Consider the following 15,738-nt stretch of genomic DNA (forward strand, 5'->3'; position numbering starts at 1 on the left):
GCCTGTTGGGATGAAAAATTGCATGCTTCATTTTCTTAGTCCCATTTAAAATTTTGAGTCAAACCATGCCCATAAATGCCTATGTACTCGGTTGTACCTGTGACTCCCCTAAGGTGTTTAATGTTTTTGACACCCTCCATTTAGCCCGTCCACATGTTCCATGATGATAAATCAGCATTCTGAGTCATTTGGCGAAGTCCTATTTTGATCTAGTTCCAAATTTGCATTTTCACCTTAGTGTCAAACAACGATAGGAGGCTGTGTTTGCATTTGAATATCTTTAACCCAGAATTGTGTCATGACTTTTCACTTTGAGATTGTCTAGTGTCCATACCTAAAAACCTATGTTTCAAATTTTAAGTCATTTTGAGTCCATTTGACTAGGTTTTGAATCCCTCAAAGTTGATCTTTTAAATTTGTCATGCTAATGCACTTTGCATATAATTCTAGGAAGCCCTGTTTGACATGTTGTAACTTTTGACCAGTGGACCTGAATGCTAAAATTCCTTTTGTGTTGCATTGTAGATGTTAGAGACTTATTATTTTTCAAGTTTTAGATCATGACGAATTCGTTTGATTAGTTTTCAAACGTGATTCCAAACGCAATTTATAACTTTTAACTAGTGTCAATATTTGCAGATTTGTCAGAACCCCTGTTCGTGATGTCATAACTCCTAACCCATGATTGGTAAGATCAAATGGATTGTACCACTATTTTTTCCTCTAAAAATACTCCCAATGTGTCAGTTTATAAGTCGCGATGAATCTGTTTGCACACTTTTCTAGGTCAATTCCATTTGCAAAAATTGCTTTCTGTCAGCATGTCCAGTCTGCAAAATTCTGAGTAGCCCACTTTGACTAATCACCATTTGCATCCTGTTATTCGTCATGATCTCGAATCCTAGTTTTATATTCACCTCATGACAGAGATTCAACGTCCCAATTTTTGTGCCCCCATGTGCCCATTTGCCCAATTTTCAAAGCCAAATCCGAACCCATTTTGTGGTTTTGACATGTTTTTGTGCAGGTAATTCTGAAGGGTCGACTTTAATGGTCACTATCTTTTGACCCCAAATTCATCATGAGACGAGATTCCACAGTCTACAAGAATGTGGTATAGAGAGTCAGTGTACCAATTTTCAAAGCATGGTCAAAGGTTTGGGTCAGTTCTCAAAGGCAATCAATAGACCTCCTGACACAAATTTGATAAGTTGCAGATTAAGGGTAAAATGATCTTTAGTTGATTATTCAGTGTTCAAATTTGTTTTCAATCAGTCCAAGATGTTCTGAAGATCAATTTGCAAAGTCAATTGTTCGAAAATGAAAAAAAAATTTAGCCAGACCCATTTTGGGGTCCAACTAACTGCTTTAGATTGAGGGATGTCTCGAGATCCTAAAGATGCCTTGAGCTTTAAAGTGATATTGATTTATAAAGAAGTAACATGAGGATCAAGTGTAAGTGGGTAATATTTTTTTTAGGGCAGTTAAATATGTGGATTGGTATCATGTAAAGTCAAAGAAGACCATCTGCAGGCCAACAATCAGGAAAGCCATAGCTGAAATCAAAAGAGAAGGATGGAGGCGACATCAAATTTTGGAAGAAGCAAGCTATGAAATGGAGTTTAATGCCAAGAACAAGGGAGTAAATAGGAGTAAAAGCCGAGCAGATCACAAAGTTTTGGTCAATGCAAAATGAAGAGCTTTCTCAGGGTCATGTTACAAGATGAGTTGTGAATTTAAACTGAAGTTGAAATTCATGAAAGAGATTGATGCAATGTTGTTACCTATCATTCCCTTGTACATATGTATGGCATCTTCAAAACTTCATACTTGGTGAGCATAGTTTGAGGCCATTGTGTGAAGTGCCAATGGCAGTAAAGGCTCGCAGTATTAGTGCATGCGGAAATTTTGCTATGATAAATATAGAGGAGCGGTGGATAAAGCAACTCAATCTCCAATCAAAGTTTAGTTGAGGCAGCATTTTCAGATAGGGGTGGAGATTCTCTACCAAATGTAACTTAGGAAATCTGCAAGAAAAATTCATGTATGCCAATTGAAGCAAAACTCATATAATACAAAGAGGCAAACTGCATGAAGACCAAGTTGTAGGTAGGGAAGACACAAGCGCAGCTTATGTGAAGGCAGCTCCAGGAAGGTGAAGGTGATGCCCCACGCTTTTCAAAAAGAAACTACAGCATTAGAATGAAGCCGTAGATCCAAAGGAAGATTGTGGCTAAGAACATGAGACCCACGCGAGAGCAAATAAAAAGGAGACAGAAACTCCACGTTAGTGTAAAAAGAAACAACAACAAGCATGACAGGAGCATGCTAAAGAAGAACAAGTATCTCACATGGAAAAGAAGGGAATCATTTGAAAAGTTAAGCCTACAGCATAAGGAAATGAAGGGAGGGTAGGAAAAAATTTGATACCCATATAAAGATCTGAAGCTATGAGTAAAAAACTCTCACATAGAGAACAAGAAAGCCATGCCATTGAAGGAAAGGCGCAGAGCATGGGAAAATACTAGCAATGTGATATCCCACATGCTCTATGTGGATATCTTTGATGTCTTTTTATATCCCAACGCTCATATGATAATCTGTCTTAGAAGACACAACCTTTAAAAAGGCCATGGCCATGTAAGGGGCCCGCGGGTGAATGGTCGCATATATTTTGCACCTTGTGAAGTTGCTAAAAGGCAATCATATGAATGTAGAAGAATTTGGGAGACTCCATGATGCTACGAGGAGGCTTATGAAATGTAAGATCGGGATGTGAAAATGAAAATTCTATGATCTTATGCCCACCGTGTGATCGGGATGTAGATGAAGGAAGTTTGACGCCCATACGAGATGAGGTTCAATGTAGGGGTGAAAATCAAATATTTTAACACCTCAAGGGATATGTTTTTACCCATATGAGCATAAAGAAAGAGGCTGAGCGAATGTGCGTAAAGGAAAAGTGAAAGGAATTCTGATCATATGAAAAGTGAAGGCCCCGTATAGCAGTGAAGGAAAAATTTGAGGGTCCCAGGGCTATGGGATATGAAAGATATTAATAAAATATTAATATCTCCATTGTGCATAAGAACATAAGGAAAGTTCCATATGCTCATGGTGATACGGGAAGGCTAATAAAGCTTTCAGAAGTAGGAATTAATTAATGTTAATTAATTAATTAATATTTTCAAAGGTCGCATGCAATCAAGATCTAAAAAGTGGCAACAGCAGATTGAAGGAGAGGATAAAGTGAAAATCAAAATGAAATTTTAAAGATGATCTTCAAATGCATCAAATGAAAAATCTCAAATATTTAAAAGTTTTATATAGTTTGACTATATAGATTTTTTTAAAAATTCATTTTAATAGCTCTGTTTTGTCATGGATGCCTATTTTTCAAATTGCTCTGATAGGGGCAATTTTTTTATCAAAAATGGGCAGTGCAGTATACAGTTGGAACCAGGAGGAAATGAATTTTCCAGATTTGGGATTAGATTTTGCACAACTCACTGGTTTAGGTTATAAGCAGATTTACGAATTTTGGGGCATTCTCAATAAAAGGTCCAAAATTCATCATAAAGCCACAAAATCAGTTAGGGAACATGTATTAGAGTTTGCTGATGCTAAAACAAATTCTGAAAAAGTTTGTATGCTTCTACAATTAATATTTTAACTAATTTTTGTTGTTGTTTTGAGTTAAAATTAGGCATAAAATCAGTTATTCTTTTCATCAAATATCTGAGATTCTTTATGCATGGAAGAGCCAGAATGATGAGATTTGATTTTCAGTTGAGGAGAGAGATTAGAGAGAGTCTTTTCATGGAAAAGAGAGGGAATTCTGAGTGGGCACTTGTCAGTTGCAGAGAAAATCCAAAAATTCCTTTTTCCTATATATCTCTCATTCTTTCTCATTGTACAAGTTCCAGTTCCTTGGAAGAAATATGCTCATGACTATGATACCAAATTTTGGATCCAGTTCTTGATACATTTCCAATACCGAGACACCATATTCTTCAGCAAATTCTTCTTGTATGAACAATAGTAGTGCAGATAATATAGATAGTTTAGACATGTTAGGTGTTTTCATGTTTTGATTGCATGCATTTAAATGTATTGTTTCAAGGAAATTAATACAAAGGAATAGGAATTTCATTAGTTTCATTCTGATTCTCATCTCCTTTAGTAGTGATCTTCAATGTTTTACAATCTCTGAACAAAAAGCTTAGGTTGTAGTTGTAGCTCCTTAAGGCTATATGTTAATTCTTTATTGATTATAACCCAAGAGGTTGTGTAAATTCTTTAGAGAATCAATAGGGTTGAAGATTTGCTGATGGGGATATCATGTAAGAATGAGGTTCAGATTGAGCATAGATGTCCATTTACAAGGTAAATGGATAGATCATATATCTAAAGATACACATGTCTCAGATATTCATATGTATTCATTTGATTCATGGATTTACCCAATAGATAAGGCACTGGTTACTTACAGGATCACTTGTTCATGCTGCTACATATTAGGGGTTTTGTTGAATTCAAAATCTTTAAATCAAATCAATTCAGTTGTTCATGTTGAAGTGGGCATCAAAGTTTAACCCTCACTCAGCTTGTGAATATTCTAGATTTGCATTTAGCTACTGTAGATCTGTGTCATTTCATGAGTTACTAGGAGATATAAGGGTTTTCATCTGCTTAATAGATTCAGGGATAGGTTTTGCATTGGTACGATATCATTTGAATATGAGGTCTACCCACCTAGGTCTAGTAGAGGCTGAAGTAGAAGAAGGGTCAAGCCTTATAGTTGGCGCTATGTCTGAAATGATATGTTGATAATGGGAGTTAGCTACCCCTAGATGTTTCATATTCTCATGGGGATAATTGAAAACCCTCCAACATTTTCAAACACCAATAGGGCCAAAAGATGGTACAAAATAAGAAGGCAGCAAAGGAAAAAGTTCAATCCTCCTTCCTAATTAATAGAACACTAGTTGGTCGTAGAGTCGGTAAAGTTGATATGACAAGGGGCTATATGAAGGATAGCATTAGATATGAAATTGTGCTTTTGAGAAGAGATATAAGACTTCCTATAGTAGGACACCTTGAAACCTAGAAGGTCCACTTTTTAGAAATCATCAGAATGAAAAAGATGCTAATTGATTGGGCTACCATCCTAAGTGATAACATGGATGAGCAACTTGTAGCCATCAAAGTTTACCCACATTTCTATATGGCATCATACATGTTGTACTTACTAGCAACTCAAACCATAGATCACCTAGGATTCCACAAGAAGGGAAGCATGCAAGATGCAAGTTCTTGGCCCCATGTGGTATATCCATGATTGGTAAAGAAGAAACTCCCACTGCAAAGTGTGGAATATCAAGTGGTGAATAGAAATTTCATTTTTCAATCATCAAGTTCATTGAGGGTGATTATGTGTAGAAAGAATGTTAGTAGAGGTGGTAACCAAAATTTTATAGCTCAACATATACTACATTTAGTTTAAGATCTTCTCCTATCTTTGAGTAGTAGATACTCTACTATGCCTAAAGAAGCTCCCAAGATATCCATCTAATAGGCTCATTCTTATAGAGATTGTGTGTGAGCTCACTTCTGCATACAATAGAGTGAGGATCAATATCCCTTGGAAGAATACAACTCCCCTCACCCATATTTTGACAATATTGGGATGGTACAAAACCTAGTAGGAAAATAGTTTGTACATGAAGATGCATTGGAGGACCATTGGATGAATGTTGTAGATGACTATGATGTTTATATAAGGGACTAATGTAGGATGACTTTATATTTAGTAGAGCATGTGATGAAGATAAAAATCCCACTTAAGGATGTGGAAAAGGATACTAAAGATATCATGGATCATTTATACAATAGGGACAAGATATATGACCGGTCAAAAATGAATGCAAAAATAAGAATGGATGAGAATACATATATAAATCATCAAGACAGGCACATAGTTGAGCTAACTAAGGAATGGATCAAGAAGCCATTTAGGATGGATCCAGTTCCTCGGGCCATAATCCTACTAGCTACAACTAGGTTGATCAAAGGAAAAGGTGCAAAAGTTGCAGTGCTAACTTTCCTACTCAATCTCTAGTAAGGCCATAAATGGTACACCAACATGAGTAGGAGGTTTATTATTTCAAAGCTAAAAGGAGAAATAAGAGGAAAAGAATACCTTCTAAGGCAAGGAAGAAAAAAATTCAAACACACACACCTATACAAGAATAGGTACAACCTCAACAAGCTGAGCCCAAAGCACAAGAGATAGCACAAGAACCACAAGTGCCTCCAAATCTAGAAAAACTAGAGAAAGAATAGGTAGAAGAGTAGAGGATACCACTACTAGAAACTCAAGATGAAGAAGCCTACCCCTTTTCTCTAAATAAGGCAAGAGTTGAATCAATTGTGGTAGGAACATGGAGAAGGAGACTAAAGAAGAAAAAACTCTTTCACCACAAGTGCTTGAGACCATCTTGAAAGCAAAGAGTGAAGAAGAAGAAGAATGCATTGAATTTTTTCCCTTAAGCCAAAGAAATTACTCAACTAGGGAAATAGAAGAAGAGAGGAGAAGAAGCTCCACAATGACACCTTCATCTACTCTAAGGGAGCCTATCTAGCTGTCAACTTTAGAGGATAGACAATAAAAATGCATAGATGAAATGGAGGGTAAAGAAATTGATGTCTTCAACCTCTCCAATTTTTACTTTACATCAATGGGGACTGAGATGGTGGGAGAGAAAATAAGAGATACTCCCATGAGTGAACCCTTAGGAGAAGATTGAAATCACTTTCCACCTCTACCTCAAGGATCTATGGGAATTCCACCACCATGATTTTAGGGCTTGGAATTTTTGGATAAAGGTTCAATGACTCCACTTCCTTAGCTTATAGAAGTAGAAAAAGTGATCGAGGAAGTCCAAACCCAGAAAGTGCATGCCAATGAAGTATTTGAGGAAGGGAAAATACTTGAAGAGCCTCAAAAAACTACTTAGGATATAGAGACCATGACCTCATGCCAACCAGACATAAAGACTCAAATTGAGGATCTATCTTGATAGGAGAAGACTCTAGAGAGGGTTGATAAGGGAAAGAAACCTAGAGTAGCAAAAACCTCTTTAGTCAAGTACATTTATCCTATGGGCACCACACCAACATGGCTAAAGAGGGAGGTTATGTTTTGCCAAAAAAGGTAAATGGACCTAATAGCCAAGGAAGGAATGAGAGAATTAGTAAAAATAATTAAGAAGCCCAAGCCACCTATATGTGATGCACGAATGTTGGCATTCATAATGAAGAATCTATTAGAGTAAGTTATTTATTACTCTAGGTGCTTTAGCTCTCTTAGGTGCATATAATTAATATTGTATATTAATTATAATGTGCAAACCTAGCTTTCTTTCCTTTACGGTTTCATTCACCTTAAAAGGTTGAACTTTTGTATTTTGTTTTCATAACTTAGAATACATTTTTTCTCTCACATACTTGAGAACTTCTAAGCTCTACTTTTTCCATTTTTTGCCTTCTCTTCATTGCAAGATATTTGCATGCAAGTGTTCTTGAGGATCTATGAAGTTGGATTTCTTAACTTCTACATGGTATCAAAGTGGACCTGCTGCTTCCTCATTTGAAGATTCTTGAAGCCACAATTCGCAGTTAGAAAACCCAGCTTTTTTGAAGTTTTTTTCTTCAAAAGGGTGAAGGGAAAATTTTTGGGGCACTTTGGGCTCAAAAGAATGCTGCCATTAGATCCAAAAGGTTGTTTGCAGTCAAAATACAAAAAAAAATTGTTTTTTTGGGCTCTAGGCGTCAGGGAAATTTTTTAGTTCCCATTGGGAGGCCGTATGGACATGTTCTTCCACAAATTTTTTTTTTTTTAAATTAAAAAAAGGGCCACCATCGGTGCTTTGCCCAGTGGCTACCCTGTCGCCACTCAAGCACCATTGGCACTCAATCAAGCAAGCTTCATAGCCACTGCCTAGCTACGACACCGCCCATCTGTAGCCCCCATCGGTGTGCCACCCTGCTGCCACTGTAGCTTCACTCCACTGGCCGTGCCACCTCTTGGGAACCACCTCTCTAGTGGTGCTACCAAAATAAAAAATTGCTAGCTGACATCATCATTCAATCCACTAATGTTAGTAATCTAACCAGTGACGTCACTTCACGGTAGTTTTTTTCGGCAATTGATGATGTCATTTTTTGGCATAGTGATGTCACTTAACAACTGCTGATGTAATTTTTCCAACAATCAAATTTTTTTTTGGTGACAGCCTGGTGATGGCCAAATGGGCATCAAATTGAAGCCCATCACTATAATTTTCCAAAGAGTTCTTTTTCTAGACCTGCATTCAATTTTTTGCTGATAACTTGAGCATATGGATGTATTTTTGCTATCTAAAAGAAGTGCCGAAAAGTTGACTCAAAGATAGAGACAATGGTGCTAGTTTCATTTGATTCTAAGTTCATTTGAGCTTCCAAATTTGGTGTTGAAGTAGAGGCTTCTATTTTCCTCTTCTCTGCATTCAAATTCTAGGTTCTTTTCTCAGTTTTTGTGTTTTTCCATAGTTTTTGTTTTGGTTTTGGGGGATATTTTTATTTTTTGTGGGGGGAGCATTTTCTATTCTATAATTTTCTTCAAAATTAGACCCTTCTACTTTCACCTTTTCTTTCTCTCAATGTCGGATCCTTCTGTGAACCAGCTCATGCTGCACAACTCTCATACTTGGAAGACACAGATGACTAGGCTTCTCATGTCAAGAGGCTTATGGTCATGCCCAGATGTGAACCAGCCTGCTCTATAGTGCCCTTATGAGGTTCTTCAACATAGAAACAAAATGGATGAAGCCATGGGCCTAATTGCACTGAACATCTTTGATAGTCTACTATTTCATTTGGATGGTTTGACCACTCCACAAGCTATTTGGACCAAATTTCACACGTTGTTTGGCACAGTGAATGAGTTTCAGGCACTACAGCTTGATGCAGAGTTGACTTCTTTGACACCAACCAACTTTCCCACTATTGAAGACTTCTTGATGAAGTTCAAATCTCTGTGTATAGTCTTGCAGGGATGTGGTAAAAACAAAACTAATGATGAGTGTATTTTTTTGATACTCTCAAAGTTGCGAGGACAATATCAGATCTTTTCTTCCACTTTCTACTCCACCATGGATGCCTTGGGTAATATATATTAGATGCCCTCATTTGAGACATTTTTTGATTAGTTGACATGGGAATAGGCTAAGATCCAATAGGTGGATGCCTCTAGCTCTTCCAACCAAGCATTGGTTGCTCAGACTTCTTAGGGGAAACTAAAATAGAAAGCCAAACCGAAGAAAGATGCACCAAAAACTAATGCCAAACCTCCAGCTAACCCTTCCAAGGGTAAATTTTCTTTGAAGTCTACTAAGTCTATCTCCAAGACTAAGAAGAAATCAACTAAGACCTATAGTTTTTGTGGAAAGGATGGACAGCCCATTTCTAGGTGTTGGAAGCATTTGGAGGCTTTAGAGGAAGCCATGCTAGAGCATCACATTTCAGCTCTTAAGTCTACATCCTCCCCTACAGGGAAAGGTCACGCTCTTACCGGATGAGCTATGACTTTTGGGCCTACTTGGATTCTTGATTTAGATGCCTCTCACCATATGACAAACACTCAGTAGTTGTTCACCTCACTCTCCCCTTCTCCTACTATGAAAATTGCTATTGGGAACTCATCACATTTTTTCGTCATGTGTTCTAGTTCTATTGCATTAGCTAGGGGCTCTCTTTAGGATGTTCTTCTTGTCCCTGCCATTTTGACAAACCTATTTTCTATATATTAGATTTTCCACTCTGGCTCTGGTAAGATAGTTGAGTTCTCACCACATGATGTGGTTATCTGAGACTTACACGATTTTGAGATGATTGTGGCTACTGGGAGTGTTGATTCTACATCTCACCTCTATAGATTTGATGGATTTGAGTCTTCTGATGACACAAGTTCATGTCTTGTTGTACATGCAGATTTAGTAAGTAGACTTTGGAATAAGCATTTTGGCCATGTCAATCATAGATATCTTAAGCATATGAGAACATAGGCACTTGTTCTTGGGCTTCCCTAGATTTCCTGTATAGATGGTGTTTGTCAAGGTTGTGCTCTTGGCAAACAACATAGGGATCCTTTTCCACATGGACGAGCCACTTGTGCTTTGGCACCACTAGAGTTGATTCATAGTGACCTCATGTCATTTTCCACTCCTTTTTAAGGTGCTAGATATGTGCTTACTTTCATTGATGACTTCTCTAGATGTGCATGGGTGTACTTTTTGAAGTACAAGTTTGATGTCTTTGATTTATTTCATGTCTTCAAGACATTTGTTGAGAAGCAGTTTGGTCTTTCTATTTGGCGGATGCACATAGATAATGGGGGGGATTATGTGAACTAGGCCTTTAGGGATTTTTTCTCTAAACATGGTCTTTTGCATCAATTTTTAGTGCCCTGCACCCCTCAACAGAATGGTGTGATTAAGAGGAAGAACAGAACTCTTCGGGAGATGGCTAATTGTATGATTCAGTCCAGGTCCATGGATTTGTGTTTTAGTGTAGAGGCCGTCAATTGTACCAACTACATTTAGAATCAAATGCCTCACAAGGCAGTTCAAAATATGACTCCTGAGGAGGCTTGGTCTCATGTCAAGCCTGATGTATCTTCATTCCAAGTTTTTGGTAGTGAAGCATGGGCATTTATACCAGATGCTTAGAGGAGAGCTATGGAGCAGAAGAGCCGACACCTCATTTCTTTTTTCTACTGTGAGGATGTTAAGGCCTACAAATTATTTGATCCTGATTCTTGCAAGGTCCTATTTCAATGGGATGTCTAGTTTGATGAGTGCCTTCCTGCAGTGGATACCCTGCATCCATAGTCTACTTCACTTACCACCACTCCCTCATCCCTTGTAGTCTCTTTTTTGGATGATGAGGATGATGATCATGTTGATCTCCATTTACCTCTTCCACAAGATCCTCCTAGATGCCTAAATGGGCTCAAGCTATAGTTGAGGTTGCAGGATCACTAGCTGGTGACCCTACCACTTCCTGTCACACCCGTTCACATACTACAAGTTCAAGTCTTCTTAGTCATGCTATTTGTGATTACCCTCAAACTTTTGTAGAAATGATAGGACATCCTGAGTGGGATAGTGCAATGGAGGAGGAGTATTCTTCTTTGATGAAGAATCATACTTGGGATCTTTGTTCTCTTCCTAAGGGAAGAAAGGTTGTGTGATGCAAATGGTTGTATTGTACTAAGTTTTTTGCTGATGGTTCCATTGATAAGTGCAAGGCCCATCTTGTTGCGAAGGGTTTCTCACATGTTGAGCATATTGATTACACTGAGACATTTTCCCCTATCACCAAGATGGACTCTATTCACCTTGTCTTATCCCTCACATCTTCACAGGGATGGCCCATTTTTCAGATGGATGTGAAGAGTGCATTCTTACATGGTGATCTTACTAAGGATATTTACATGGAGCAGCCTCAGGGATTTGTGTAGAATTCCACCTTGGTTTGTAGACTTCAATGCTCATTATATGGTCTCAAATAGGCCCCTCAAGCTTGGTATGAGAAGATGGACTCTTTTCTACTTTCTACAGGCTTCACCCATTTCCATTCTGATCCTACAGTCTATATTCAGCATCTTGAGGCTGAGGTTTTGATCCTTGTGCTAAATGTTGATGATCTTCTTCTTATAGGTAGCTCATCCTTTATGATTAAGGATGTTTAGAGAGAATTGATGGAATAGTTTGAGATGACTGATCTTAGCCTACTACACTATTTTCTTGGTCTCTAGATTGTTCAGTCCTCTACTGGAATCTTTGTTTACCAGTAGAAGTATGCTCTTGACATGCTTCAACACTTTGACATGCTTCATTGCAAGCTTGCTCCTACACCTTTTCAATCATGTGTTACTTTTTCTACCTCTTGCACTTTTTCTTTAGTGGATCCCACATTGTACCAATAGTTGGTTGGTAGCTTGTTGTACCTGACACACACTCATCCTGATCTCTCCTTTGCAGTGGGTCTTGTCTCTTGGTTTTCACATGAGCCTCATGAGAGTCATTGGCAAGCTGCCAAGAGTATTTTGAGATACATTTAGGGCACCTTGATGTATGGCATTCATTACATATTAGGGACTCCTCACATTGTTGGTTACACTAATATGGATTGGGCTAGTGATGTCGATGATCAAAAGTCTACTTTTGGCTTTGTTTTTTTGTCTTGGCTTTGGTCCTATCATATGATTGTGCAAGAAGAAATAGGCTCATGCACTTTCATCTATAGAGGCTGAGTAAAAAGCTACAATACTTGCTAGTTAGGAGATTTTATGGCTTTGACAGTTGATGACTGATTTTGGTTTTCCTCCTGATCATCCCACTATTCTGTGGTACGATAATCAAAGTGCTATTCATATATCCTATAACCCGGTGGAGCATCAATGCACTAAACACATTGAGCTTCATATTCATTTCATTCATCATTTGATCCAAGATGGTTTTCTCTCTTTGGAGTACATTTCCACTGATGCACAGGTTGCTAACATCTTCACCAAGTCATTTGCATCGCCTCGCTATGTTCAGCTGCAGTCTATGCTTGGGATTATGGAAGTTGTCCTTGGGGGATCTTCTTGAGGCCTTCCTTCCTTCATTTTTTTTCAACATGTTTGTTCTATCTCTTTTTGGAGAGGGGTTTTTGTCACTGGGTTTTCTCCTTTGTCTCCGGTTTATAGATATTTTCTTGTTTTGGGTACTTGATCAAGCCTTATTGTCAGGACCCAATTTCTTGCTTTCATAGCTTAGCTTCCTCCTAAGCTTCACTTAAGGGGGGTGTTAGAGTAAGTTATTTATTACTCTAGGTGCTTTATCTCTCATAGGTGCATATAATTAATATTGTATATTAATTATAAGCACAAACCTAGCTTTCTTTCCTTTAGGGTTTCGTTCACCTTAAAAGGTTGAACTTTTGTATTTTGTTTTCATAACTTAGAATACATTTTTGCTCTCACATTCTTGAGAACTTTTAAGCTCTACTTTTTCCATTTTCTGGCTTCTATTCATTGCAAGATATTTGCATGTAGGTGTTCTTGAGGATCTGTGAAGTTGGATTTCTCAACTTCTATAGAATCGAGATCAAGACTCGCTTGCGTATATAGCCATTCCTCCTCCACACATTAACACTAAAAAACTAACTCCTAAAGACCACTAAATCAAGGAGGCCATGTTGGGAAGACCCACAATAGATATAACCAAAGTGATGATCACTATGGGTATGAAAGAGGTGTTCAAGAATATGGACCAAGATAAGTCCAAGATGATAGCACTACGGAAGAAAAATGAGCTACTAAGAGGCTACTTAAATGAAGTGGTGGGCCTATTGACATGGGAAATCCATAGATTTCTCTTGTAGCAACATTAGAGAGAAGAGGAATAGGCAAAGAATAGTTAAATCTATTTTTGGAATCATGTCAGCAATGGCATAAAATTTTTGAAGAGAAAGGTGTACAAATAATATTGGGTAACTTGAACCTATTGCACCACATCTAGTTGAGTGCTTGTTAGTTCATGTTTTTCAAACTCACTAGTTTTACTCAATACTTTTGGTTTACTCTTGTCCTCATCATTTTAGTTTGAACCATTGGTTTTGTCAATACATCAAACTCAAAAAATGAAGTTGTGTTTGTATTCTTATATTTATTCAACTTCATTTTTCACCATATCTTCTTTCCCTCAACCTAATTTGTTGACCAAGTCCTCCCTTATAGCTAGCTTGAACCGAATGTTTTTTATTTGAAAACATAGTTTTGCTGTAGTTCAGAAGGTGCCTTGGTATAATGGACAGTTTTCTTGTACTCCTTGAACCTTTTATACGTTTTGTACCAAGTTCAAAGAGCACTAAGCTGCACTGAGCCTCTTGTACCAAAAGAACTAGTTCATGGGTTCAATACTTCTTGCATTTCTCCAGAACAACTTTCCTTGGAGGACCCACTTGACACACTACATGACCACATGGTGCATGAGAAATAGAATAGTTGGTTTCCTTGTCATGATTAACATGGTTATGGGTGCCATTATGATTTGAAAAGTAAGTATAAGCAATTAATGACCAAGTGAAATTATCATTAATAATCACATCAGAGTTCTAATTTAAATGTGTGAACACAAAGATTTGGCACAAGTAAAGAGGGATAATCATTTAAAGTACTTGGCTCCAAATTTAATTCCACTACTGTTTCTACCCTGTCATCTTTCCTTTACAACATGCTAAAAATCACTTCCATCCTCTACGCAATTAATGGTCATGTCCTTCTTTGAAAAATGCATTTAAAGGAAAGTTTTCTTTTTTAAAATGAAGGTATTGAGTTTCGTTTTCTACTCAAAACATATAGTTGGAGGAGAGAAATGGAGAAAACTAGCCTTCTTTCATAATTGAAATGATCGTTCTCTTCTAGGTAATTCTTTCATCTTCTAGTTATTTCTTCCTCTCCCCCATGGGGTAAATCATATTTTTGGTTGTTTCCTTGCTTTGCATTCAAATATAGAGCTCTTAAAAATCATGAAGTCTACATTACATATATTTGGGAACACTCGTAGTTTGCAATATAGGTCCCCCATTATAGCTGATACAAACTTATTAGGGGTTGATTTGGGAGGAATTTCAAAAAGATTGTGTGAAAGGCTAGCCCAACCTTTTTCCACTAAAGTGTTAGACAAAACCTACTCATGGCTTCCACTTTCCCTCCAGCTTATCCATGCCTAGAGCTAATTTAGGAATGCATACACATGTATAATGTGTTCAAAGGCCATATACTAAAAAAGATGGAAGTGTCTTGTTGGATATAAATAAAGAGATCATGTCTAGTTTATTTCACTTGGAAGAACAACCATTTGCTGATCTCACCCCAACCTTATCTGTGGCTAGGCTTTTTGAGAAAGATAGTGATTATAGAAATGTCATAGGAAAAATTTGGATAGACTCTTTCTACAAGGGTGGTTCAAGGTTACCCAAAACCTTGAAGAAAAGCCTGATGACTATTGAGGTTGAAGACATAATGGTTCTTTTGCATAGAATTTGTGGTTCCTTTGATGTTTCTATTCTTGAGAATTGGATGTACTTTTATGTTCAAATTATGTTAGAAGGTTTTCAATTTTTAGATTGGGTGGAACTAATTTCTAGCTCCCTCAAAGACTAGTTGAAAGGTGCCCTGAATCTAAAGAAAGATTTTTTTCATGTCATCTTACTTGATGCACATGTTAGCTACCACTCAATATTTGCAACAATTTCCATATGAACCCTAGACTAAGGAGATCACCATATATAGTTATTGCCCTTTGTTGCATAAAGATAAAGTCTTAAATGATTTTAAGAGGGTTCATGATGTTTTTTCTAGAAAATTGTGCTTTGAAATGAAAAATTCTTTGTAGCATAGAGTTTCACCTGAGTACCAAAGACTTGTCCAATCTTTTGGTAGCCTATATGTTCAATTCCACTAGTACATTTGACCCCATTTTTAGACCAAAATTTTCAACCATCTATTAAAATGTTTTAGATTGATCAAAATATGCAAGGAAAAATAATTTTAAAAAAAAATCCATTCCTGTGTTGGTTGAAATTTGTACCAACAGGGCTTCATCATGTTAAAATGAAAAAGGTCAATTTTTCCCTATTTCATTA

The sequence above is a fragment of the Cupressus sempervirens genome, chromosome 6 (assembly GCF_028749045.1).
Source record: "Cupressus sempervirens isolate cs-2001-9-10 chromosome 6, ASM2874904v1, whole genome shotgun sequence".
In the NCBI taxonomy this organism is placed as follows: Eukaryota; Viridiplantae; Streptophyta; class Pinopsida; order Cupressales; family Cupressaceae; genus Cupressus; species Cupressus sempervirens.